The sequence below is a fragment of the Gymnogyps californianus genome, chromosome 2, assembly GCF_018139145.2.
Source record: "Gymnogyps californianus isolate 813 chromosome 2, ASM1813914v2, whole genome shotgun sequence".
NCBI lineage: Eukaryota > Metazoa > Chordata > Aves > Accipitriformes > Cathartidae > Gymnogyps > Gymnogyps californianus.
In genome coordinates this window covers 85,285,525-85,310,576 of record NC_059472.1, presented here as the reverse complement: position 1 = coordinate 85,310,576, position 25,052 = coordinate 85,285,525, and positions in this window count along the sequence as shown.

Here is a 25,052-nt window from a genome sequence, read left to right as displayed (position 1 = left end):
GTGTTTCGTCTTTTTGGCAGGTTTTTCTGTGAACTGAGGCAGAAGGCCAGGCACACCTGTAGGGGAGACAAGGAAGAGGAGAAGAACAAATTCCCCAACGCTAGATGCCCGCTCTGCTGCTACGTGAGCTCTCAGGGCTGAGCCCAGTAAAGGGGTTATACTTTGGGAACCAAAGCCTTGGGGCTGGGCTTCTTGCACAGGGGTTCCTGCAGTGTAACTCTCCAGAGCTTCCTCTGGGAAAAGTGACATCCAAAGGGGAGACAGGAGTATAGCACAGTAAAAAGGAGGGGAAAAAAATGCAATGAGGAAAAAAGCTTTAAAATGCAGGATCGTTGACCAAGTACTCTCTGTACTTAAGTAGCTCACAGTGAAGTGAGGTAGAGCTAACTGCATAAGCCAGAATGTAAACCTGTAAGGGATGATTGTAATTAATGCATTCAAATAGAAATTTATTTTGAAAGGAAAGAAGAAAAAGAGAGAGGTAAAAATTTACGTACAAGTGCTTGATTTTTTTCAGTTAAAATATTGAGTTTTATGTGTTTGTTCTAAAAAAGAGATGAAACCCAGGGGTAAGAAACAAGGCTATTGGATCACTGAACAGTTCCTTAAACACAACAAGTAAAATATTCTTACCTAGTAGTAAAGTCATTCATAAAAAATACTGCAAAATGTATTGCGAAAGCAACAATGCTGCTAATTAGCTGGAATATCACCAGAAACTCCTCCAGAAGGAGATGTTTTTGTCGGGTTGACAAAGACAGCTATTCATAGCAGTCTTGGCTGCAGGTTTTTTGTGGGTTTTTTTTCCATAGGTAGAACAGAAGAATGAACAATCTATTTCAGTCCTGTGGGTATTGTTAGCTGTGTAATGCATAGCTTTGCTCTGTTTGGATTTTGTTTTGGTTTGTTTTTTTATTACCATATCTCAATATGGGAAAAACAAAGGCTAGGATACTTTTCTCTTGAGGTCAGTGGCCATGGCTGAAGTTAAAAATATAAGAAAAATATGTACCTAGACAAAGAGAGAACATGGGCACAGTTTAAAGTGTTGTTTTCTGTATTAATTTGGATTAGAAGTGTTACTGTTATTGTAACTAGACTAATATCTATTTGTTAGGCTCCCTATATATAGTGTGTTCTTTTTCCCATAATGCTACTTTGAATGTAACAACCCAGAGACGGATGCCTTGAGCTCCATCGTCTTTGTCTGTAGAGACAGTTTTACCTAGATAATGATCAGACTGTTAGTGCTGGACAGCACAAATCAGTCTGAAAGCAAAGTAGGTCGTACTTTCACTTTGCCTGAATTCAGCTGAAAATCTGACTGATGTCTAAGTTAATTATATGCAGAAACTCAGTGGGTTACTCTGTGGGCTACTTAGATCTCAGAACTCAAAAAGTCCAATCCATTTACCTCCCTCCTGGATGGTATTTTCTGGACATTCCAGGTTGAAGCACTCCATACGTTTGGACTAGCGGGAAATGCCTCCCCTCCACCCTTGTTCTTTCACAATTAATTGCACAGAGGAGAATACAATGACACCTTTTCTAAGACACTGGATTGGATTGTGGAACCCAGCAAATAATCCCTTTATTCTCATTTGAACCTACACCTCTGAGTTCAAGGAGGTTTTAATGTTATGAGGAAACTTCCTTTAACTACCAAATACACGCTTAATACAGCACATTATCTGCAAAACTCAAAGATGTGTAAACTGAAAATTGTGCTCTTTTACACTCCCTTACATTCATTGAGTTTTTCAGAACTGTTTGCCTACCTGAAGTTAAATGTTAAGGTGTCAAAGTTGATGCAAATAACAAGTAAAGGAGGTAGAATAGAATATGAAAAAATACATTTAATATCATATTTTATGATAGTACTTCTTTGTATCTTTCAGTTAATTGTTTTTCACGTCACCTCCTAGAGGAATGCACAGACTGATGAAGTGCAGACACAGGTTAAATCTAAAGCATGTACAGGCCTGAATGGATTTACTAGAGAGCTAATGTAGCTTTACTTGGCCTGCTTGCACTGTGAGGGTTGGCATACGTATTGTATTGTATGACCAATGTGATCTTTGGCTTCAGACTATTCTCTCTCTCTGGGGCTCTGTTAATGTTACTCTGATACAGTCTGTGAGTTGGGGGAAAGCAAAGAGTGCACCTTATGTGAACTTTACATCTATTTGAACTTCTACAAATCTCTGAATTTTGCTGTTTTCTTATCATGGATAGATCCATCTCTTCAATCACTGTCCTGCATTAAATGCGGTTGTATTCTCCTTTTATCCAGATACACAATATAACATATTGAGTTTCATAAACTTTGTATATAATGAGTTCACTTTTGTTAGTTATCCACACTCCATATTCCACAACTAGACCCTTGATCATCTTCCATGAGTGAGGTCTCCCATGGGCAGGTAGAAGGTTTTTTTAAAAGATAAAAAGTTGTAATGCGAGTCAGTGAACATACTGCAAGACCAGGGAGGGAAACAGATATTTGCACAGGATATATGAACTCATTTTTTCTGTGAATCTCAAAAAAACCCACAGCTGAATACATTAACTGCATGTCAAGAATTGTCCTTGAATATCCCAGTTTGCTGTTTGAACTTGGACTGTTTGTCTGTTTACGTATTTTTTCCTTTGTGGAGTTTTGAAGTAGTTTTCATTTGATTTTTGTTCACAGTAAATATCCAAGACTGTATCCTTTTTAGGGCTGCACACCTTTAACTTAGTATTTAAAGCTGAGATTGCTCAAGGGCTGGTACCCTTACTACTCAGTCTTCAGACTTGCACATTTTCTTCTCATCAGTGCTTGAGTAAAATGACCATGTACTTCATGCTCTAGACTTTGCAAATACTTTTACGATAAAAGCCTATAAAAGCAAAGGGAGCTACTGTATTTATTTAGGGTTTTGCTTTTATCCTCTGCTTTTCCATAGCTCTGTTAGCCTAATAGGTCTTTCTACTGAACCTATTTAAGATGCTCTGAACTATCAAAGATAATCCTATGTCTTGTGTTTTGTCAAATCCAATTGATCATAGTGCTAATACTTTCATCTCTCCATATCAACATCCTTATAAGGCTTTCCTTATACTGTTGTAGGTTTGTTTCAAAGGCATGATGGGTAAGATTTTGAATGGTTACTTTGAAACTTTTATGAATTTACAATAAGAGTAAAAATAAGACTGTACTTCATTGAGGAGGTTAACATGATCCCATAATTTTCATAATATGAATAGTCAGGCTGACTGACGTGGGGTAAAATGAAATAATCCACTTCCTTTTATTGGGTAAGTTTTGTTTTCAGTGTGACACTCAGACTTTTAGTTGCACCACAAAGGGGACGTTTTTATATACATGGACATTTTTAAGGCTTCACTGTTTATGTTGTTTGGTTTTACTTTTTCTTATTTTGGATGCTTTTAGGAGCTCTAAATTCCAGAACACAATTCTGCCCTTTGAGGGAAATTTTGATCGCTATAAGAACTCTGGTTGGTTGCCTAAAATCATTACTTACTACTGTTTTATGATGCTTCTAGGTCTATTTTTATTTGAAAGATTACTTTAAAGGTATTAATTTACCTGGGTTTTTATTAAAATTTTTGGAGACAAATATTTGATTTTGATGGACAAATATTTCATTCAAAAATGTTTTTCGGCTCATTGCATCCAGGACAAGAGAAGACGTAAGCATGTAATTCAGTCCTTTCCTGAATCATAGGTCAGTAAGTCTCTGAGATAGAACAGAAACGTCTTTCTTCTATCTGGAGTAGTGAATGTGCAAATCATGAGTAAAATTCAGTGTTCACATTTGTTTCAAGACAGAGCTTTGCCAAGAGCAGAAGAATAAGAAACATCCATGAGAAGAAATCTACACTCTATATTCGTTGTTTAGTTTCTAAATTTTATTTTTACCTTTCCTTTCAGAGCAGAAAGAGTTTGAGCAATGTGTAGCAGGTAGCACTCAGAATTACCAGAGTCCTCATGACTCCACATCAGCTCTAGACTCTCCTTGTCTTGCTTCAAGGCAGACACAGTACAAATGAATTTTAAAAACTTCTGGAAGAGACTTTGGTTAGGAATCTTTCTCTGAATAGGGTATGCGCCTGTGTAGATTGGAAACGTTCTTCTTTCATTTAACCTTTTTCCATATCTGCTCCATTTAAGGTATGTTAATTCAAGAAATATATATCTAAGTGTTTTTATATTTATATATAGTTTTTTGCAGTTGTATTATTTTTGTGTTGTGTGTAATAGTTGATTCTGTGGAGCTGTGCAGTTGAAAATGGTGTTGCAGGAAAATTTGTGACATTGGCCATTGAGATTTAGCTAGCATAAAGTAGAATAAAGTTGTAATCATGTAAGTGAGGGCAGCATATTTTTAAAGTTCACATTTTATATAATCCTCGTATTATTTCTTTTACACTGGAAATGTTGGGTTTTTTTCTGTGTCTTGATAAATATTTTAAACTAAGTTATCAGTTGGGAGGGGAATATCATCAAAGAAAAGGATTTCAGAAAGATTAGTGGACCAATTTGCCCAACATTATGGGGATGTTGTGGTTTGGAAATAAAGCTGTTGCTGTGAAACTACTGCTCTATACATATATCCCCAGGGGCATACAAGGAGGAATTTTTTTCTATAAACTGTTAGTGTGATGCTCTCATGAATTTCCTGAAAATAATCAACAGGCTGTTGATAGTGTTTCCCGCAGAAGATTGGCTATTTTGGTAGGCAGTGAACCTGAACAGGGAGTCAGCTGTTCAAAGTGCAGCCTGACTCCAAAGCAGCAGTCTGCAGTTAGAGATGTTACTTTTAGACTGATAGGGAGGATGATACTCTGAGTATAGAATCCACAGGGTGATAGCAGTCGCTCATACTAATATTTCTTTTTTTTAAGCAATCTTTTCTGTTAGTTGGAAGATTCTTGTCAAATGTTAAACAAAACTACTTGAAGTAAATGCATTTTTTTTAATGTTCTCATGAGCAACAATCTGTTATTAATAAGATGTAAAAATTAATAAAGACCATAATACAAAACTATTTCTATATATCACATAGACCTAACTAGATAACACCATCTCAATTTTAACACAATTATTTTACTTTTAAAATTATATGTAATTCCTATACAAAATGTTCATTATGGTAAAGAAACCGAGTCAGAAATAGAAAAACAGTTCACCCAAATTATCTAAGAAGCCAATGGGAGGTGCAAGAATAGAATCTGACTTTCCAGCATCTTGTTCTAGAAGCTTAGTTCTGAAAAATATATTGTATAATTTAGCACCACAGTTAGGAATTAAAAAAAAAAAATCACTTTTTTCAGAGCAAATTTTCTATTGGAATAAATTTGTCACTGAAGATTTTCCACATACATACTGGTTTTCATTTTGACACAAGCATATATCAGAAAAATCTAAATGAAATACTGCGTTCTAAGCAGTTCATTTAAACAAGATTATTTAATTCTGTTCTCTCTATTTATGTGTGCTCCTGGTCGTTTGATCTTGGTTACAGTTTTAAAAGGTAAGGGCATTAAGCTCCCAAACTTTATTTCCTTTGGAAAAAAATATAATACCATGGGAGATTAACTTTACTAATGAACAGATTCAAAATTAAGTATTTTGGGTATACTTGAATCAGACTGAAGTTTTTCAATTTAAGGAACTTCAGAATATTGTAATTTGTTACATGTTGAAATTTTTTTTTAATTTTTCACAAAATGGAACTTCCAGTTTCTTTCTCTGTCTTGGTAGAACAGATAAATGTTGAAACGTTGTATTTCCTATTCAACAGTAATAATGAGGTTTGCATAACTCTAATTCTAGTATGTCTATTACTGTAGAAGGTAAAAAGACTTTTGTGAAAGAAATTAATATTTATCCCACCATGAAGGCCCAAGCAATTTCTAGAGTGAGGTGAAAGTGTGTATTAAAAAACATTTTCCTCATGAAATATGAGTCCCTCAAATTGTTTGGCATTGAAATGTTTTCAAAATAGATGATGGAAAATATCATTTTACCAGCAATTTTCCAACATTAATCTAGTACTTAATTAAGTACTTACTGATGCCAAGGACATGGCTGTAATCAACAAAGTCTAAGTAACGTCTTTTTTACAGAAAGTGATGTTCCCAAATAATTAAGATGCACAAATAGCACTGGAATTCTTTTTAGTGCAAACGCAGAAGTTAATCAAAAGTTCTGTGATAGCTATTGTTTCAATGATGCATCTGGTTATTTCCCATCTTAGAGTAGTTAGCAAATAGTGAATACAGCTTGGCTGTTGGCAGTCCATTGTATTCTTAACTTGTTTTGGATCAGATCCAAAATCAATTGCTATCAATGGCAGTTTTCTGACCTATGTTAAGGAGAGTTGGATCTCGCTTTTACTCATCTAAACTGTTTTATCATTTTCCATAATATTGTCTGCCACACTGAAACCCTAAACAGTTGCAGGGTTTTGTGCTTTTCTCTTTTTCATTAGGAGACATGGCATCTCTCTTAAGTAATGGGATGGAAATCAGTAATAGTAGCAGTTAGCAAGTAACATCCTTTGAAGATGTCAAAACAAACAACAACAAAAAACCCAGAGTGAGAATTGATCTTTTTAGTCATTTTCCCTTAAATGACTGACAGACACAGGGCTTGCCATCTATAAAATGGATTTTTGGTGAATCACAAGGAAAAAAAAAAAAAGACAACCCCCACCCCACCTTGTTCCACTGTGGAAATGAGCTATTCTGGGAACTGAACATAAGAATAAATGGTACCTCTGCACTTGTCTGTATGGAAGACAAATGCAGGATTTGGCAGCCCTGAGCCATCAAATTTTGAGGATCTCTACTTCCAGAAAGACCAGTCAGAACTGGAGATCATTAATGCAAAAAGTGCCTGAAGAGTGTAAAGCGCTCTTCAGCAGCCTGAGAATACATGCAAGACATATGGTGTGAATGATACAAACCACTTGTTTCTCCTTTGTATTTTAAATGTCTGTCTTCCATTGTCTGGTGGATTTCTTATCTTAAACAGTATGCAAATTTGCTACTTACTACAAGGATTAGTTTTTCAATCATGATGTCTTGCATCTGCGTCTAGTGGTGATTGCTTATCTGTTCAGGATTGCTGAGAATTTCTTTTGATTGTGTCTCTCTGTCTTCATGAGTAATACTAGGGCTTTATATATGTGCGTGACTGACAGCCCTGAAAGGCAGAGGTTTTTTACATTTTCTTCTAAGTTTATATAACATGGATAATGCATTCTCCATTGTAGCTTCCTTTTGCCTAGCTTGAAATACTGATGGGACATCATTACAAGAAGTCTTCCTTACAGATCTGGGTCACTTTGGCTATGTCTGTCTCAACAAATGAAACACACCAGGATCATTACAATGAAGGTGGTGGAACACTGGAACAGGTTGTCCAGAGATGTGGTGGATGTCCCATCCCTGGAAACATTCAAGGTCAGGCTGGACGGGGCTCTGAGCAACCTGATCTAGTTGAAGATGTCCCTGCTTATTGCAGGGGGGTTGGACTAGATGGCCTTTAAAGGTCCCTTCCAACCCAAACCATTCTATGATTCTATGATCCTCTGGCACTGAGGCTAAAAAGCGGAGAACAGAGAACAGCAATGTAAGTAAACTCCCTTAGCTTCCAAAACAAGATGGTTTCATGAAACTGCCTGTTGTTCTTTGCTACCTCCTAAGCCATGCACGGGAATAGCTTGCAAGAAAACACTGAGGCCGCAAGTGTGCCAGAAACTATTCTAATAATTTTGCAGTATGAATGACTGAGCCCAGTGCCCAGGAACATTCACAGACACTGGTTAATTTAATAGCATAGGCATATCTTTTGAGGTTGCTGAAAGGTTTAAAGTTAATTTCAAGTGCTTACTATATTTTTAAACTATATGATTCCATTTAATGTACAGGTTGGAAAAAAATGTCAGGACACTACCCTGTCTGGATCACCAGTGTACCCCAACTTCAGGTGTAACATGACAGAGTGCTCACCTGTCCCCTCATCTAGAAGTAGCTTAAAGACGCCAGACTGAAACCAACTGCAATGTTAATCCTTAGGAGTAGCATCAAGTCAGTTGAATCCACCGAAGGTGATGTGTAAGACAATTAAAATGATGCCTAGTAAAGTGCTGCTTGCTCCTGAGGCCACCTAAGTGGAATACAGAAAATGATGCATGTCCTCATATGGAAAGCTGAGCCATAGTATCTTTTCAGCTCAGAGATGTGAATGCATCTCTTCACAAATAAACCAAAGCTAGCTCTGAACTTGCTGGCTGGGATGCTGATAGTGATGTAACAGCAGAACTACAGAGCTCAGTTTGGCCATCTCCCCTCTTCGGCTGCCCTGTGGATTTCTCTTAAGAAAGTCCAAAAAGCAAAAGAAAGGCTTAATGCTGGTTATTTGACAGATTATTGACTGTTATAGCAAATAAAGACTGTATCAAATCAAATATCTTTGTATTATACATGGATAGAGTTTGTAGGATACACATACATTTTTTGGGTTTTGATTACTGCACAACAATTTTTTGAAACATCAAATAACAAAACAACACAGTAAAACTGCAGGAGACTGGCACAGATATCCTGTTTGCTTTAAGAAATAATGGTTTTGAAGTACATTGAATATGTGTTCAAACAGCATCTTGTCCTTGTTTTTAGTTATGCTGCTGGCTCAAGACATAAACCCTTCCTGTATTTGAATGCTTTATACTTGCCACTTTTGCAGTGTTATTAAAAAATGTCATATTGTCGTCTCTTGCTGCTGCGGAAAGTCACAAAACTGAATGATATAATCCAGGTATTGTTCCTGGACCACAATTGGGAGGATCTTCGAATTTAGATTAATCTTCTTCATCCAGCTCCTAGTATTTTAACCCTGCTGTATTTTAACCCTGCTGTATTTTAACCCTGTAAGAAATCCCTGCTTTAAGAGATCCCTGCTTTATGGGTATATAAACAACAAATTCTTTGGTTATATAGTATTACATATAACAGTATTTATAAATGTACATTTTCTGTGTGCTTTTTGGCAATCCTTCTTGCAGCATTATTTTTGGTAATTGCTGTATCCCTTTGTTGGAACTGACCATATTGGTATGAAATGCTCTTGTTAAATCTCATTTATAGGACCAAAACCTGAGGTCCTTCATTCTGCCAAAATCAACATTAAATGAAGGAAACGGAATGTGATTTTTTTGGCGTGTGTCAGCAAAATGGAAGCATTTTGGCATTCTGATCCTCAATTTTCTTAGGTCACACCTATGGACAGATTGTCATCAATACTTAAAATTCATAGACCTGTAGAATGGTTGAGGTTGGAAGGAACCTCTGAAAGTCATCTGCTCCAATCCCCTGCTCAGGCAGGGCCACCTAGAGCTGGTTGTCCAGGACTATGTCCGGACGGCTTTTGAATATCTCCAAGTGTGGAGACTCCACAACTTCTCTGCACAACCTGTGCCAGTGCTGTTACTCTCACAGTGAAAAAAGTTGTTCTTATGTTCAGAGGGAACCTCCTGTGTTTCTGTTTGTGCCCATTGTCTCCGGTCCTGTCACTCGGCACCACTGAAAAGAGCCTGGCTCCATCTTATTTACACCCTCTGTTCAGGTATTTATACACATTGATAAGATCCCTCTGAGCCTTCAGTCCCAGTTCTCTTAGCCTCTCCTCATATGAAAGATGCTCCAGTCCCTTTGTCATCTTTGTGGCCCTTCACTGAATTCTCTGAAGTAGCTCCGTATTTCTCCTGTTCTGGGGACATAACTGGACATAGCACTCCAGGTGTGGCCTTATCAGTGCTGAGCAGAGGGGAAGGATCACCTTCCTCTACCTGGTATAGCAATACTTTGTCTAATGCATCCCAGGACACCATTATTCATCCTGGCTGCAAAGGTCACATCGCTGGCTCATGTTTCACTTGGTGTCCAGAGGACCCCCAGGTCCTTTTCTGCAAAGCTGGTTTGTCACCAGCATATACTGGTGTAGGGGGTTGTTCCTCCCCAGGCGCAGAACTTGCACTTCCCTTCATTGAACTTTGCAAGGTTCCTGCCTGCCCGTTTCTCCAGCCTTTTGAAGTCCCTCTGGATGGCAGCACGACCCGCTGGTGTATTAGCCACTCCTCCCAGTTTTGTGTCATCAGCAAACTTGCTGAGAGTACACTCTGCCCAATCATCCAGATCATGAATGAAGGTGTTGATCAGGATTGAATCTAGTATTGACCCCTGGGGTACACCGCTAGTTACTGGCCTCCAACTAGACTTCATGCCACTGATCACCACTGTTTGGGCGTGGCTGTTCTGCAAATTTTTGATCCACCTCACTGTCTGCTCATCCAGCCCTTAGTTCAACAGCTTCTCTGTGAGGATCTTATGGGATCTTTACTGAAGTCAAGGTAAACAATATGCACTGCTCTCCTCTCATCTGTCAAGCCAGTCATTTCAGCAGACGTTTATCAAGTTGGTCAAGCATGACTTCCCCTTGTTGAATCCCTGCTGACTATTCCTGATCACCTTCTTGTCCTTCATGTGCCTGGAAATGGAACATCAGGAATTGGAAACAGTTATTGGTATTGAGCTGGGGTTATATCCAGAGGTGATATTATGTATCTGTTGCGTCGCACATTGCAGTGACAGATGGGAGATTAGAGATAGTGATCTGTGAGGTGTTTTCTCTTTGTTTTTAATTTACACATAATATGTGAATATATTTATTACAGTAAGAAGAAAAGTAAATTGCAACCGGAAATGGACATAGGATTAAATTCCTTAAATTGTAATGGGGTGGGTTGTGTTTGCACAATATCCCATTAACATACAATCACTGTTATGAGAATGAATTCATGTTGTTCCATACTCTGCTCTCATTATAACCTTTTTATTTCCACATAACCATACCGTATTGTTGGGGTACACAATAGCAAACTGTATTAATGCCAATTCCATCTCTGTTTAATTCCGCTGACTTCATTTGCCCAGTGCCTAGTGCTTACAGTGAAGGGCATAAAAAGATAAAATAGCATAAGCATCAGAACGTGAAAGTCTGACCTTATTTAAGTGAACGGGAGTTTAGCCATGGATGTCTTTGTAGTTGAAATTACTTCTGTTATTTCAAGACAATGAAGATATGAAGGGAAAAATCTTAACTGAAATCAAGCTGAAAACTGTTTTGAATTTGTATTATGCCTACTTAGGAATGAATTAATCAGCCAAACTTTGAAATTACTTTTAAACGGAACTCTAAAAAAAACCCCAAACCCTAAACCCACTTTATTTTGATTTCAGTTTATTAAATTGTTTATATTTGCAATTAAAATACAATGCAGAACAAAACATCAAATACAAAAAAATTAAGAATATTAAGATGGGAATATTGGAGATTCAGGTACACTTTTAACTTGTCAGAACAAATTATAAGAAAATCATATTTCAAAGCATTTTAATTTAGGTATATGTTTTCTGACAGAAAAGCCCTTATTAATGTATTTATTAAAAATTTGCGTGTAACCTGAATTCCCTGGGATGACAATATTTACTTTATGAAGTGGCATAAAAATAAAATTATGTTAGTTTCAGAAAAAGTAACAGCTGACATAATGACAAGTCAGGCATGCCACTTATTTTCTGTAGCTGCTTTTTCATGTAGCTGGCATGGATAATTTGCTCAGAAAATAAGATATTGACAAGATATTGTTTAAACAGCTCTTCCCCTGTCTTTGCTACCTTGTTTTGCTCATCCTTCTCAACTCTTGAGTAATGAAGAAATATGCCATGTGCCTCAGTTATTTCAGACAGAGGCTCTGCATTGCTTCTTTGCTGAGTGTTCGTTGAAATATTCACGAAACCTTGCCTTTTAAAAGCAAAATATATCAAAAGTGTGATATTTCTTTCCCCTGTTTATATATCCTATATTGGCAACAGAAAATAATGAAGTTATAGACCTGATTTTTTCCTTCTGACTATATAAAGTTAAGGTCCAGTGTCTACACCTAAAAGTGGCTTCAATTCAAATTACCATTCTATGTTTTAGATCAATTTATAGACACTCAGAAACTCTGTGTATCAAATAATTTTCATTTAGGTAGCTACTCGATATTTATTTGACAACCAAATTGTGGAGAATTATTTATTTATTTATTTTAACTGGCAGTACATTGACATGCAAGACAAATTCAGTTTTATTTCAGGGTTTCAAGATTTCAAAACTAGGTTCTGTTTCAACCTGAAAATGTCTCATCTTTGCATCAGTTTGTGATCTATTAGGAAAAACAAAAAAAAATTTAAAAATATTTATTTCAGAATTTTCAGGGCATTTTTTCAGTTTTGTCTGAAGAAAAAAATCATTAAATTTGAACTACTTACAATTTTAGTTTTTGACAGAATTACACCTTTGCATGCAAGGTGCAATATCGAAGGTTCATATCACAGTACATGGCTTTCTGCGCTGTTCTCTAAGGGAAGTGTTCTGTTCACAGGTCCCTCCATAATATCTTTGGGAAGAAATCTCCCTCTACACTGGTAGGGAAGTATGCATAAAGTCAAAGCTAGCTGTGGAAAGTATATTAGTTATGGAACGTGTACAATGTATGAATGTGGACACGTGTGGCTGTGTGTATTGTAGTGAAGATACCTTTCAATTTTTAATTGGCGAATCACTGTTATTTGGAAAATTTCTGAGTCCCAAGTACAAAGGTGTTGTAGTTAATGGAAGTGTTTGCTTTTTAGGGGGCCTCTGTGCTTCACTAAGTCATGGCTGTTATTGTGATAGAGAATAGATCTCAATTTTTTAAGCAGGAAAAGACATTGTGTTCAGTGGAAAGCTCTGGTTTCTTTGCTTTGTCAGTAAGAGAATGTGATCTAACAACATTTACCTACTATTTCCTTGAAAGTGGAATACGTGAAGACCATGATCTTGGAAGGAAATGGCTTGTTGCATAACAGCCATGTTAAGTGATAAATTATGGGAGTTGCACTGTATACCTAATTGAGGATAAGGTGTTTACAGTGTGATTTAAAAAATGAACATGGAATACCCATATTGTTCACAGGAACAGGTATCATACATGTACATCTGACTGACATGAAATTTTAGCTGTGAAATTACAATAGCTATCTTTCACAGCTCTTCTCTCATTTATGAAGTCAACAGATTTATCCTGTGATGGTATTGCAGCATAAGCCTCTTTTTGTTAAGGAACACAGCAACTCACCCAGGCTGTGTCTGTTCTCTTCCCACTGATATCAGTCCTACCTTTCAGTTTACCTCACGCATAGCAGGACTTCATGGCTATTTAGAGGCAGAAATAGTAGGGACTGAATGGCTAATTTCTTACACTAAAAGTGTACCCTGTAACAAAAGCATACTTATGAGAAAAGACTTAATGACAAGTAAGATAACACATCTCAGATATGAAAGTAAATGTATGCAATTTTATTCCGCATCTTCTACTCCTTCCTCCAGCCTGGATCATACAGGAAAAATATTTACAAAACGATCAAAGCCTGGGTAAGACTGAGTTGATAAAAATGAAGAAAATCTTTGAAGAATAAATAGTAGAAGGAGACCATTTACTTAAAAGTTTTACCATATACTTAGATACCATTAAGAAGTTAAGAAACTTAATGCTGAAGTTCCGCTCTGTAAAAGATTTATATCTGTCTAACTAAATGGCATGCTCCGAGTATGTTGATAGTTTGCAATGTGCATTTGGGATCTTAAAGAAGAATACTTACGCTTTGGATTTTTTAAAATTTATTTACCAGGTATTGTTTTGGTTAGCTGAAGTTAGTTTGCACTGTAGATGTATTACCTGATCATTAATGCGGTGAAGTGACATGGAATAATATTAGCTCATAAGATTCTGTGGGAATGTCTATTCAATAAGCTAGGGAATGTAACTGTAAAAGCTTGACAGGGAAAGACAAAGCACTTGACCAGAATGTATCTTTTCAAAAAATGTTTATTTCTGTACACTTCTACTAAAGGAAGCTTGTGGCAAATATTGGTGGGATTCTGCTCACCTAATATTAATTGTCTAAAATTTTGGCATCTGATCTTAGCAAATTGTCTATGAACTGTTCCTAATTGAAGGGGGAAGAGGTGCCAGCCAAGAATGATAAACCTCATTTTGAGAAAGATGTCTGTGTTCAAGTGGAAGAAAACTTAATGACATTCTTCTCTGATAATGGACTATCAGTAGCCTAAATGACTAGCTTAAATTAGGTGATTAATTAGGATGGTGCAAACTCAATGTAATAAATCACTCATGAGAGCCTTGTGCAGTTTTAATGATATTGCAAGGCATACAGAAATGTTGCAGCATTCTTTACAATGGGACTCCTAGTTGTGAAAATTAATATATTTGCACCAAAGCAGACCTTCTGAAAACTTCTGAATACTTTGGTTTTGGTTAGGATGTTGTATACCGCCTTTTCTTCTTATAAGTAATTCCATCTATGTGTACACATATATATCACATATTTTAGCAATGAGTTATTAAGAAGTTTCTCATTTTAACTACATGTGTCTATATATTACCAATGTCTTTTTCGCTTGTTCAAGAGTTACGATTCATGAATAATTTGAGTAAACTATGGTTATGAACATGATTATGACATTAGAAGTCAGTCTTGGAAACATTAAAATGCAATTTAATGAGTTCATTGAAATTTTTTGGCTCTTATCTGCACAAATAAGGATAGTCTCTTGAAGAAATGTATGCAAGGTCTGGCCCACAATCTATTGGCCTACAAATTTCATGTAAATAATCTCACTTAACTCACTGGTACAACTTTCTTTGAGACGGTAGTGAAATAAGTCGAAGCATGGGGTGGATTTTTTTTATGAGATGTGAGGGATATGTCCTGTGTTGTTGCTTTGGTCTCAAACTTACTGTTTGCTGGGTGCGATATTGTAAATAATGTATTTGAGCAGCTAGCTTGCAGTTACCTCTTTGTGCCCTGCTATGCTGTTACCAGTATTTGAGCTAATTAGAGCTAACTCAGATATGTCTGTGTGAGTTGCAACCATTCCCAGTCTGTTTGCAGTTGAGGATAAAATTACTCGTAAGTTCTGGAAGATGAATATATGTGTTTGATGTTTTACAAAACGTCATACTCTTGAGCTTGGTGGTATGGGACCTGCATGAAAAGATTGCTAATGTATATAATACCAAGTGGAAGTGAAATGATTGGAAATATGCCTATTAGTATTGAGAATGAAGCATAGAAACAGACAGCATTGTGCTACAAATTAAAGGGTACAGATGTCATCACTGTTGCCGTAGCTTTCCTGCATACTTCAAAAAACAGTTTGGAAAAAGATGCACACAAAAAGGAAGATAATTTACCTTCTAAGCAAGTTTAGATATTGTATTGGGTTTGCGTGGCAAGGTTTTGGTAGCGGGGGGGGGGGGCTACAGGGGTGGCTTCTGTGAGAAGTTGCTAGAAGCTTCCCCTATGTCCGATAAAGTTAATGCCAGCAGGTTCCGGGACGGACCCGCCGCTGGCCAAGGCCGAGCCCATCAGCAACCGTGGTAACGCCTCTGGGATAACATATTTAAGAAAGGCAAAAGAAGTTACAGGGGAGTAGCAGCTGCAGCCAGAGAGAGCAGAGTGAGAAGATGTGAGAGAAACAACTCTGCAGACACCAAGGTCAGGGAAGAAGGAGGGGAAGGAGGTGCTCCAGGCGCCGGAGCAGAGAGATTCCCCTGCAGCCCGTGGGGAAGACCATGGTGAGGCAGGCTGTTCCCCTGCAGCCCATGGAGGTCCACAGTGGAGCAGATATCCACCTGCAGCCTGTGGAGAACCCCACGCCAGAGCAGGTGGATGCCCGAAGGACGCTGTGACCCCGTGGGAAGCCCACACTGGAGCAGGCTCCTGGCAGGACCCGTGGCCCCGTGGAGAGAGGAGCCCATGCTGGAGCAGGTTTGCTGGCAGGACTTGTGACCCCGCGGGGGACCCACACTGGAGCAGTCTGTTCCTGAAGGACTGCGCCCCGTGGATGGGACCCATGCTGGAGCAGTTTGTGAAGAACTGTAGCCCATGGGAAGGGCTCACCTTGGAGAAGTTTGTGAAGGACTGTCTCCCGTGGGAGGGACCCCATGCTGGAGCAGGGGAAGAGTGTGAGTCCTCCTCCCCCTGAGGAGGAAGGAGTGGCAGAAACATGTGATGAACTGACCCAAACCCCCATTCCCCGTCCCCCTGCGCCGCTCGGGCGGGGAGGAGGTATAGAGAATCAGGAGTAAAGTTAAACCTGGGAAGAAGGGAGGGATGGGGGGAAGGTGTTTTAAGATTTGGTTTCATTTCTCATTATCCTTCTCTGATTTGACTAGTAATAAATTAAACTAATTTTTCCCCAAGTCGAGTCTGTTTTGCCCGTGATGGTAATTGGTGAGTGATCTCCCTGTCCTTATCTTGACCCACGAGCCTTTCATTTCATTTTTTCTCCCCTGTCCAGTTGAGGAGGGGGAGTGATAGAGCAGCTTTGGTGGGCACCTGGCATTCAGCCAGGGCAACCCACCACAGATATAAAGGATGAAAAGTTGAGGTGAAGGTAGGCATAAACAATGGGAAAGCCCCGAACACTTGAAAAGCAGCACAACTATTTAGAAAGGCCACTTTCATAAGTATTATACTTATTGGGAGACTGACTGAAACACTGTAAAAACATGTTGGAAGAAGAACATATACTTACTTTTAGAGATTGTCAGCTGTGGCTGACATTGCCTATGAATCTCTGTTGTGTTAGATCCATAGTTATACTCAGATACAGGATTTTTTTCTGACCCATCCTAGCTATTATTTCATATTCTTTGTTTCCCTATTTTGAAGATTCAGGGTTTTGAAGAAGTGATGTATGTGGATTTATCGTTAATCTCACACATATTTTTTCCCAAATTAGAAAATAAATGATGCAAAGTGCAGATGCTTTCTTCTATTTTGTTTTCAGGTGTTGGTTTTGAATTCTAGACTTTGCATGTCTTTTATTAATACAGAACTTTTTCTCTGAAAAAGTAGCACTTTCAGAATTAATCCTTAATGATACAGCACAGTAAATTAATCCTTTATTACAACACACTTCTTATGAAGGTGCTTACTTAGAGGTTGTTTCAAGACATGTATTTTACCACTGTTTACAAGGCAGTAGAGTTCTTTTCTATGAGTGTAAGTCTGTATTTAATTATTTTCTAAACCAAATTAAAGCAATTTCATCCTGGTATCATGTTCATGGAGATCAGGATTATTTATTATTAATACAGTGTTTTCTTCAACAAATTAATATTTTATTATTAATATAATCATAAATAAATAATTTGTATCTTTTATATCATTAATGACATAGGACAAACATGTTTTCAGTTGATTGCAAATGTGCTGCTGTGCAAATGTCAGTGTGATAGAGAGAGTTTACTTTATGCCATTTTCTATAGTTTTAATTAAGCAATAAAAGAAGACATCTAAAATAATTACATACCATTTCCTGGTTGAAGAATACAAAGCTAAAGCCTACGCAAACATAAAGAGTGTTAGAAAAAGAAAACTGACACTTTCCTGCTTAGCCTAGAATAACCTTAAGTACTTCAAAATATTAGCATCAGCACCATTCAGATTGTATTAACAAATTTTAATTAAAGATGAGCTGATAAGTAAAGCTAGTTTACTTGTAGGTCCCAACATCTAGGAACCAGTATATATCTTACCTTGATAACTACTCATTTAACTTACAGCATTGAACCACATAGCACTGCCTAGTTTTTGACACAGATTTAGGTAAAATAAATAAATAATAAACATTATTTAAAAGAACTTGGTTCCTAAAATGGTAATTAAGTTTCTATAACCAGCACTTCTGAGCTCCATCCTCACTCAGCAGCCTCCAAATATAATTCTGGAGACATGTAAATAAAATCTGTATCTTCCTTTTAGAGTTGAAATATATTGAAGAAAGGGAACACAAGATGAAGCTGCAGCGGCTTATGCGTAACCTGGCAGCTATAACACTCGTGGGAAGAAACTCAGGGCTTCTGGTCCGTATCCTTGCCATTTTTATGTTTGTTGCATAAACAGGGTTTTTCTCCTCCATGCTGTGCCACATCACAGCTGAGCCAGGCTCTTTGTTTTCTTTGCCACTTTTCCTGTCTGCTAAAGTCCTTTCTGCTCAGTGCTCCGAATTTCAGTGAGAGTGGTCTGTGGCCTTACCCAGACCTCCAACAGGCTGGCCTAAGCAAAGCAAACCTAACTAAACTTCACAGACAAAATGCAGTATTTGTTTCTGGTGTGATACTCTCATGTCATTATCGAGCATGCTTCTCATCAGTCCTGTACCTATGTGTGTGATCTATTAAAAGTTTTGTGATCGTTACTTTTTTGTAATAACATAAAAACCATTGTATCACAGGAGCTAAATAAAAATTTGATCACTGGATGAAATCACAAATGTAATAGTGTCATCCTGACTACACCATGCTGCAGAAGCTTTTCCCAGTCAATTTGTTTCTCACTGCTACAAAATTTGAGATCATAAGTGGTAAGTTGCTTGCTGTTGTCAGTGATTGGATTGGTAAGCATGTGTAGTGGCTGCAAAGTTTACAAATGCTGAAGCCATGATAAAGTTGTGTTAGTAACATCAAAATAGTGCCGATAAAGGCTTTATTCCTCCTTGTAATTTACAGGAAAGCTTTTCCTGAATATGTGTCTTAAATAAATTTTATAGGGAGAATTAATTTTAAGAGGATGTAGAACTCAGAGGGAAAACTATGATCTTTACTTTCAAAATCTTACAGAAGCAAAGAAATATGTATTTTGATTATTCTTTTTTGGAATAACAGTTTTCTCTCAGGTTCTTAGAGCTTGGGAAGCAGATAATTTTTCAAGATACAGAATAGATGTTTCTGTTTTGTAGATAAATATATTTCATTCTAAGAGCGTCTCCAGACAAGGGGGTAACTCTAGAGAGAAAGGCACAGGGTACAGGAGTGGGAGCTCCCCTTTTAGCACTGAACCTTGCAGCACATATCTTACTGTGGTGGTTAAAATTAACAGGGGCTTTTTTGTATTCCTCCTCTCTCCTCTTCATTCTTATTGGGGCTTTCTATACTCTTGGATATCAGTGTAGTGTAAGAGTTTTGAATATGAGAGTATATGGATTGTTCACCACCTTGCTTCTATCATCACTGATCAGCACAATATAGTATTATATACAAAACTTCAATGTCTGCATAAAGTGCAACTGGAACAAACATTTACCATATCAATGGAACAGAAAGCAAAACTTCTCAAAGAGGGGCAAAAGTGATCTCAACTTGACCCAACTGTTTGTACATCTGGTAGATTTTGTACAGGTCTCAATGGTTTTTTAGTTTGTTCCCAGTCTGCATGGAGCATAAAGTACTTTGAATATTTTTGTAATCATTTGGAGCTTTTTGATTTGGGTAGCTATGTGTAGTATACTTGTTAGGATTCTACTGCAGTCCAAAACCAATCCCCAAATTCCTATCAGCTGCGACATAGAGAACAGTTTTTGCTCTTAGATCACTCAGTCATTCAGTTCATGGATTTAGCTTGGATATCTCGCATCCCCAGTCGTTGTCCTAAATTCTGGGCAATGATGTATCTCTTACAGCCTTAATGAAAAAGCCTTCCTACCAGCAGTACCATGCAATAATATTAACCCATATTCTCCTGTAGTCCTAAAGTAGAAGTGTCTGTTGTCCTGCAGTCATTTGGGAGATCTGGATTAAAAGGAAGTTTTTATTGTAAAACTTAAAAAAAAAAAAAGTGAAATACTTAGAAAGGCAAGGTTTAAGAGGCAAGTCTGTTTTGTTACATACAGTTTGAACTACATCTGAGATCTAGATCTAGTCTTATAGACAGTATGCTTTCTATCAGCCTCCCTAGACGCAAAATGAATCAGCCATAAAAATCCTAACTGAATTTATGCCACTAGTACTGGGCAGTCTTTGCATTTAGTTGATCCAATTTTGAGTACAGACAGCCCTACATCAAATGAGATGCCCGATAAATTAGAATTTTCTAGTTTCCTGACCTTATTTTTGTGCTCATGATTACTTTTAACATTTTGCCAGTGTCTAAGAACAGATAGTGTTTTGTTTTTAAAAAAATTGTGAAAGTGCACAATACCTTTCATTTGTCAGTACAATTTTTTTATTTGTGGATCCTTTGGCATACTGAGTGACTGTATAATACATGGTAGGGCTAGCACTGCCTGCCCTCCGGTGGTATGTTAAATTCTTCACTGGAATCTTATGGTTATTTGCTGAACCATCACCATAATTGTCCCATCTGCCTCCATTTCTTCGTAGTTATAAGCATCTTTCCCCTTAGTCCTCTCCCCTTTCTCTAGTCTCCATGGTCTCAGGCAGGTCACTTGCCCTCTCTGCTAATGCTTCTCCATCTGTAAAATGGGAGTAATCTGAGTTGTTGGGAAGATTAATTAGTGAATTAATATTTGTGAAGCACTTGAAAGATGAGAAGCACTAGATAAAGGCTAAGTAGTGTAATTATTATTCTCAGAAGTGCCTTCATGAAAAGAGAAAAAAAAACCATACAGGGTTTCTGCAAACTCTGATTAATAATCCGTATAGATGGTTCTGGAGATAGCTGAGCACAGGCTAGTTGGCTATGCTTGTAAAGAGACAAATTAACATGAATGAATATGTAGTGTTTACATTTCTTATCCACCATTTTTAACAGACAATGTTGATATTACACATTTTCACATTAATCACGAATCACAACTTGCAACCATGAGAGAAAATGCAGCTCCGAAGTTTGGAAGCGAGGCCTGTACCTTCCGGCTTCCAAATTCTTCTACTCTCATTCCATATACGTGAGCGTCTTTTAAACATGCTACTTATTACACTCGCAAATGGAACTGAGAGAGTAACTGAGAATAAATATTTTAAGGTAATATCCTGCAGTCTCAACTTTGTATTGTGATTATAAGACCATCTTCTCCACCTCCCCTCCAAAAGGGAGGTAATTTCCTAGTGCTATAATTAAGCCATCTTTCATTCCTCCATATTCAGAAAAAGGGGAAAGAGAGGCTAATGGCCCAAAATGAGTATGATCACATAATGATACTTCCTGTCCAGAAAAGATATAATTATTAACTTGAACAATTTTTTTAATGTATCGTATGATTCATCTGTCTTCTGTGGCTAGAGAATTCTATTCAGTTTAACCACTGGAGACCAAATTTCATTACTTAGCCAACTGTCTCAAACCATGTCATCTTAAAAAGAGATAAAGGGTGGCTGTGATTTGTGGAAGCATGTTCTCTTCCAACATGTTTCCACAGCAAGACTGTATTAAAGAAACTCTGTTCCAGCATGCTCTGTACTGGTTCTTGGCAGCAAGCTGCAGTGAAGTAGAGTTTAAAGATGCTACTTCTTTATTCCCTCTGTGGAACATGATGCCCGAGTTTATCTTGCCGGACCATTGCCTCTGCTTCCCTGGCTGAAGGGGCTGCAGCTGAGACATGGCTTTTGCTTGGGCTGCCTGAGCTAAGGAGGCTGGTTTTCTTGCTCTGTTCTCCTCCTGCCCCCTTCAGTTTCCTGCTGGCTAGAACTGAGTGTCACATTTCGTATCATGATCTGATTCTGTGTCTTCTGAGCTTTTAAAATGTTGGCATTGATAGATCTCATTGGAAGTAATGACTACAGGATGGAACAATTAAGAAGACAGTTTTGTATATTATTGCCTTTTCATTCTCCTATCTCTGCTGATCGTCTAAGGGAAATCTTAGGAAACCTGATAATCACAAAGGCCCATGAGACTGACGTTTCTGAAGCACAGGATAGAATGAAAAACAAGCGGATGAGGAAAAACATGCAGCTCTGCAGAAGGAAGCAATAATTTTGTTCAGAATTTTGTTATAGACTATAGATAAGCAAACTAATGGGGCAGTATATATGTAGTGTGCTGTCTGTAATCAGAGGGCATTGGAAGGGTTAATGATGTGAGTGGTACAAACAAGAAAAAAACTCTACAGGGTTAGGCCCTGCTAATCAGTGTCAGTGTCTGTGTACTAGATTGAAATCTTCATGTTCCTTGGTATCCAAAAGTAAGATCTATATACATTACGCAGTTCAGCTTCTTTACGTCATGAAAGCCACTTAACTTATTAGACACTTGGATGCAGTACAATGCTTTCAGGAGTCTTGCCATTAGGCACATGGAAGGAATAGATTACTTACATTCCTGAAAGGCTCTGACATTTCTCCTCTGCTCAGAAGACTGGGATGAGGGGCTGCCTTACCCTCCTGTCCACTATCAGCTTGGTGTGGTGGAGCTTGAGTATCCCACAGCAGAATCTAGCCTAAGTGCTAACCAGCATGGTCACACATGAAGGGAGAGTGCTGACCCCAGATGAGAGCTTGTTTTACTGGCCACTGTTCCCATCAGCCTATTCTTTCAGGGTTTGGCATCAAAATAATGTTACAGGTACTCTCTATAGTATAGTCCAGCCTTCTTCCCTCTTTGCTGTACAGAAGGAAGTCGTCCTTTATGGCCAAGGGGCTGGTGTCTGTTATCTGAGAGAAAACTTGCTTTAGACCATGAAGAACAAGAGAGAACTAGGAATTAAAACCTTTCCAGTCATGCTCCTTTACAGCATTTCCAGCTCCTCCTCCACGGTATTTGAGGGAATGTGAGGGAACGTGATGCTAAAAGCAATTTTGTCAGAATTTAATTCCTTTTCCTACATAAGAATTTTTTATGTGTATATGGAAAAAATGCAGCTGTTATTCTCCCTCTATTTTCTCCTTCTATGCTTATCCATTCTAACACTGCCAGAAAAAGCAGAAGGATACCTTTCCTTCTAAGACTGACAAAAAAGACAGCAAGAGAACAAGGAAGGAGGAACATTAAGAGACATGGGGAAAATAATGTTTGGAGAAGAAAGATAGGAAGTGCTTGTAGTACTGGAATTGTGTAGGAAGAAACATTAATAAGGAATGAGTAAGTGGAAAGAGACCAGATTAAGGTAAGAAACAGGATGTTTCCTATGCCTAGAGAACAAGTATATTAAAATAACTTGAAGAGAAAAAGCAGATTTTTTTAAGAATTTGAACAGAATATTAAAAGATTACTCTGAAATGGACAAACTGAAAAAGAGAAGAGCAGCATCATGTAAGGAAAAACAGTCAAGGGTAAAATTAAAAATAAACAACAAACCAGAACAAACCAAAAAAGAGACAAAATCGAATTCCCCAAAGTTAGAAGACTGAAAACTAGTCAGAGATATGCATGTTAGGATTGCTGCGAAGTTTAATTAATATTTATATTTGTTACTATATTTTTCTGAGCTTTTCCAGAAACCGATAATGTCTGAACAATCTCAGGCAGAGATGTTGTCACCTCCTAAGATCTGATTTTCTCTAGGTATTATAAAAGCCCTGTGGTTCCCCTGAAAAATGGACAGATATGATGGTTTATGACGCCGAAAATGTGGCCCTTAAAGTGTGTTAGATTTACAGTATTAGTCTGAGTAAGGAGCAGAGCAGGCTTCAGCTATAAAAATGTCAGGGAGAATCCTAAGACTAAATTGCAGTTCAGTTTTGTCCCCTTCAAGGGGACAGGCAACCCCTCCTTATTCAGAGAGATGGGAACATGGAGGCTAATGGATAGGTATAAGATATTTATGTGGTTACAAGCAGCATCTTGCATCCCTGCACACTACTTTCTGTGCTATCCTCTCTCCCCTATCCCTGCATGCTAAAGCAAGTGGATGGCAAAAGGGAGTGAGCAGACAGATTTTACTGGGAAGTTGTTGTAAATTGCTGCTGAGACAGGTCATACCACAAATCACACTGTTCCCTTCACCTGAACAAGAAGGATGTGAGGGAGGAATTGTACTTTGGAAAGGATGTCCCTGAGTCATTCTCTCTCCCACACTGCTCCTGTGGTGCAACTTGCAGGGCGCTTCTCTTTTTGCCGTTATGCCTAAAGGAGGTCTATAGCCCCCAGCAAAAAGGAGGCCCAGACCAGAAATTACATGTCACACTTTGCTACAAAACCATGCCCTTGGTTACAGCTGTGTAACTTGTTTTCAGTTGAACTGTATAGGTGTATTGCTGACAGAAATTTTCAGCAGAGAAAAACTAACTTCAGATATAAAATTTCCTCTGTCCTATAGAGTACATTCTAGTAGTCCTGAGGTTCTCAATTCATACAGAAAGACATACCAAACAGACTGAACAGAATTTGGATTCCATGTTTTAACAAAACTGCCTTTATAATACATATCTGTAAATAAATAGTATTGCAGGCACATTTCATATTCAAATAATTGTCCATTCTGTTTCTTTCTTTATAATTATGGACAACCATAATTCACTTGGTGCTTGAACATGAACTATATTCCTCTGTGATACAAAGTATATTTTTCTCAGATTGTAGTAAAACTGAAGAGGCATAATCAAAACAGTGGTGGCCTGTTTCCATTTCACATTACCTTTATTTCCCTTTTCTCTTTACCAGATCTGAACACATCCTTAAAAACATTGTCCTTCCGTGTTTCCTTTCACTCACAGGGCTCTGTACCTTCTCTACCCATAAGTTCCCTACTCTTGGGAAGAACAATGTTCTTTAATACCTTCCAGAACTGAATCATGGAGTATTTAGTCACCAGCAGCCTTCTCACTGTCGTTATGCTTTTGGAACTGTTCCACTGTGGTATTAGGATGCTCCAAAACTTGCATTTGTTTCTTTATGCATTTTGTGGACCTTTACTTAAATCCAGGGTTACCTGTGCCTCCTAAATATCTCCAACATTGTGGGGATGCCTCCAAGGAAATAGAGAGCACTGACATTGAAATGTCTCAGTCTACCACCCTACTTGGGTGTACAACAAAGCTCAAACTGAACATTGCATAACATAATCAGAAATGTCTTAAAGCAATATGCTGTACTACTTTCCTTATCTTTGGAAGTTTGGCCTAAGTAAAAAGAATGGTACTGATTATTATTGCTAAACTGGGAGTGAGAACAGTGATCAGATA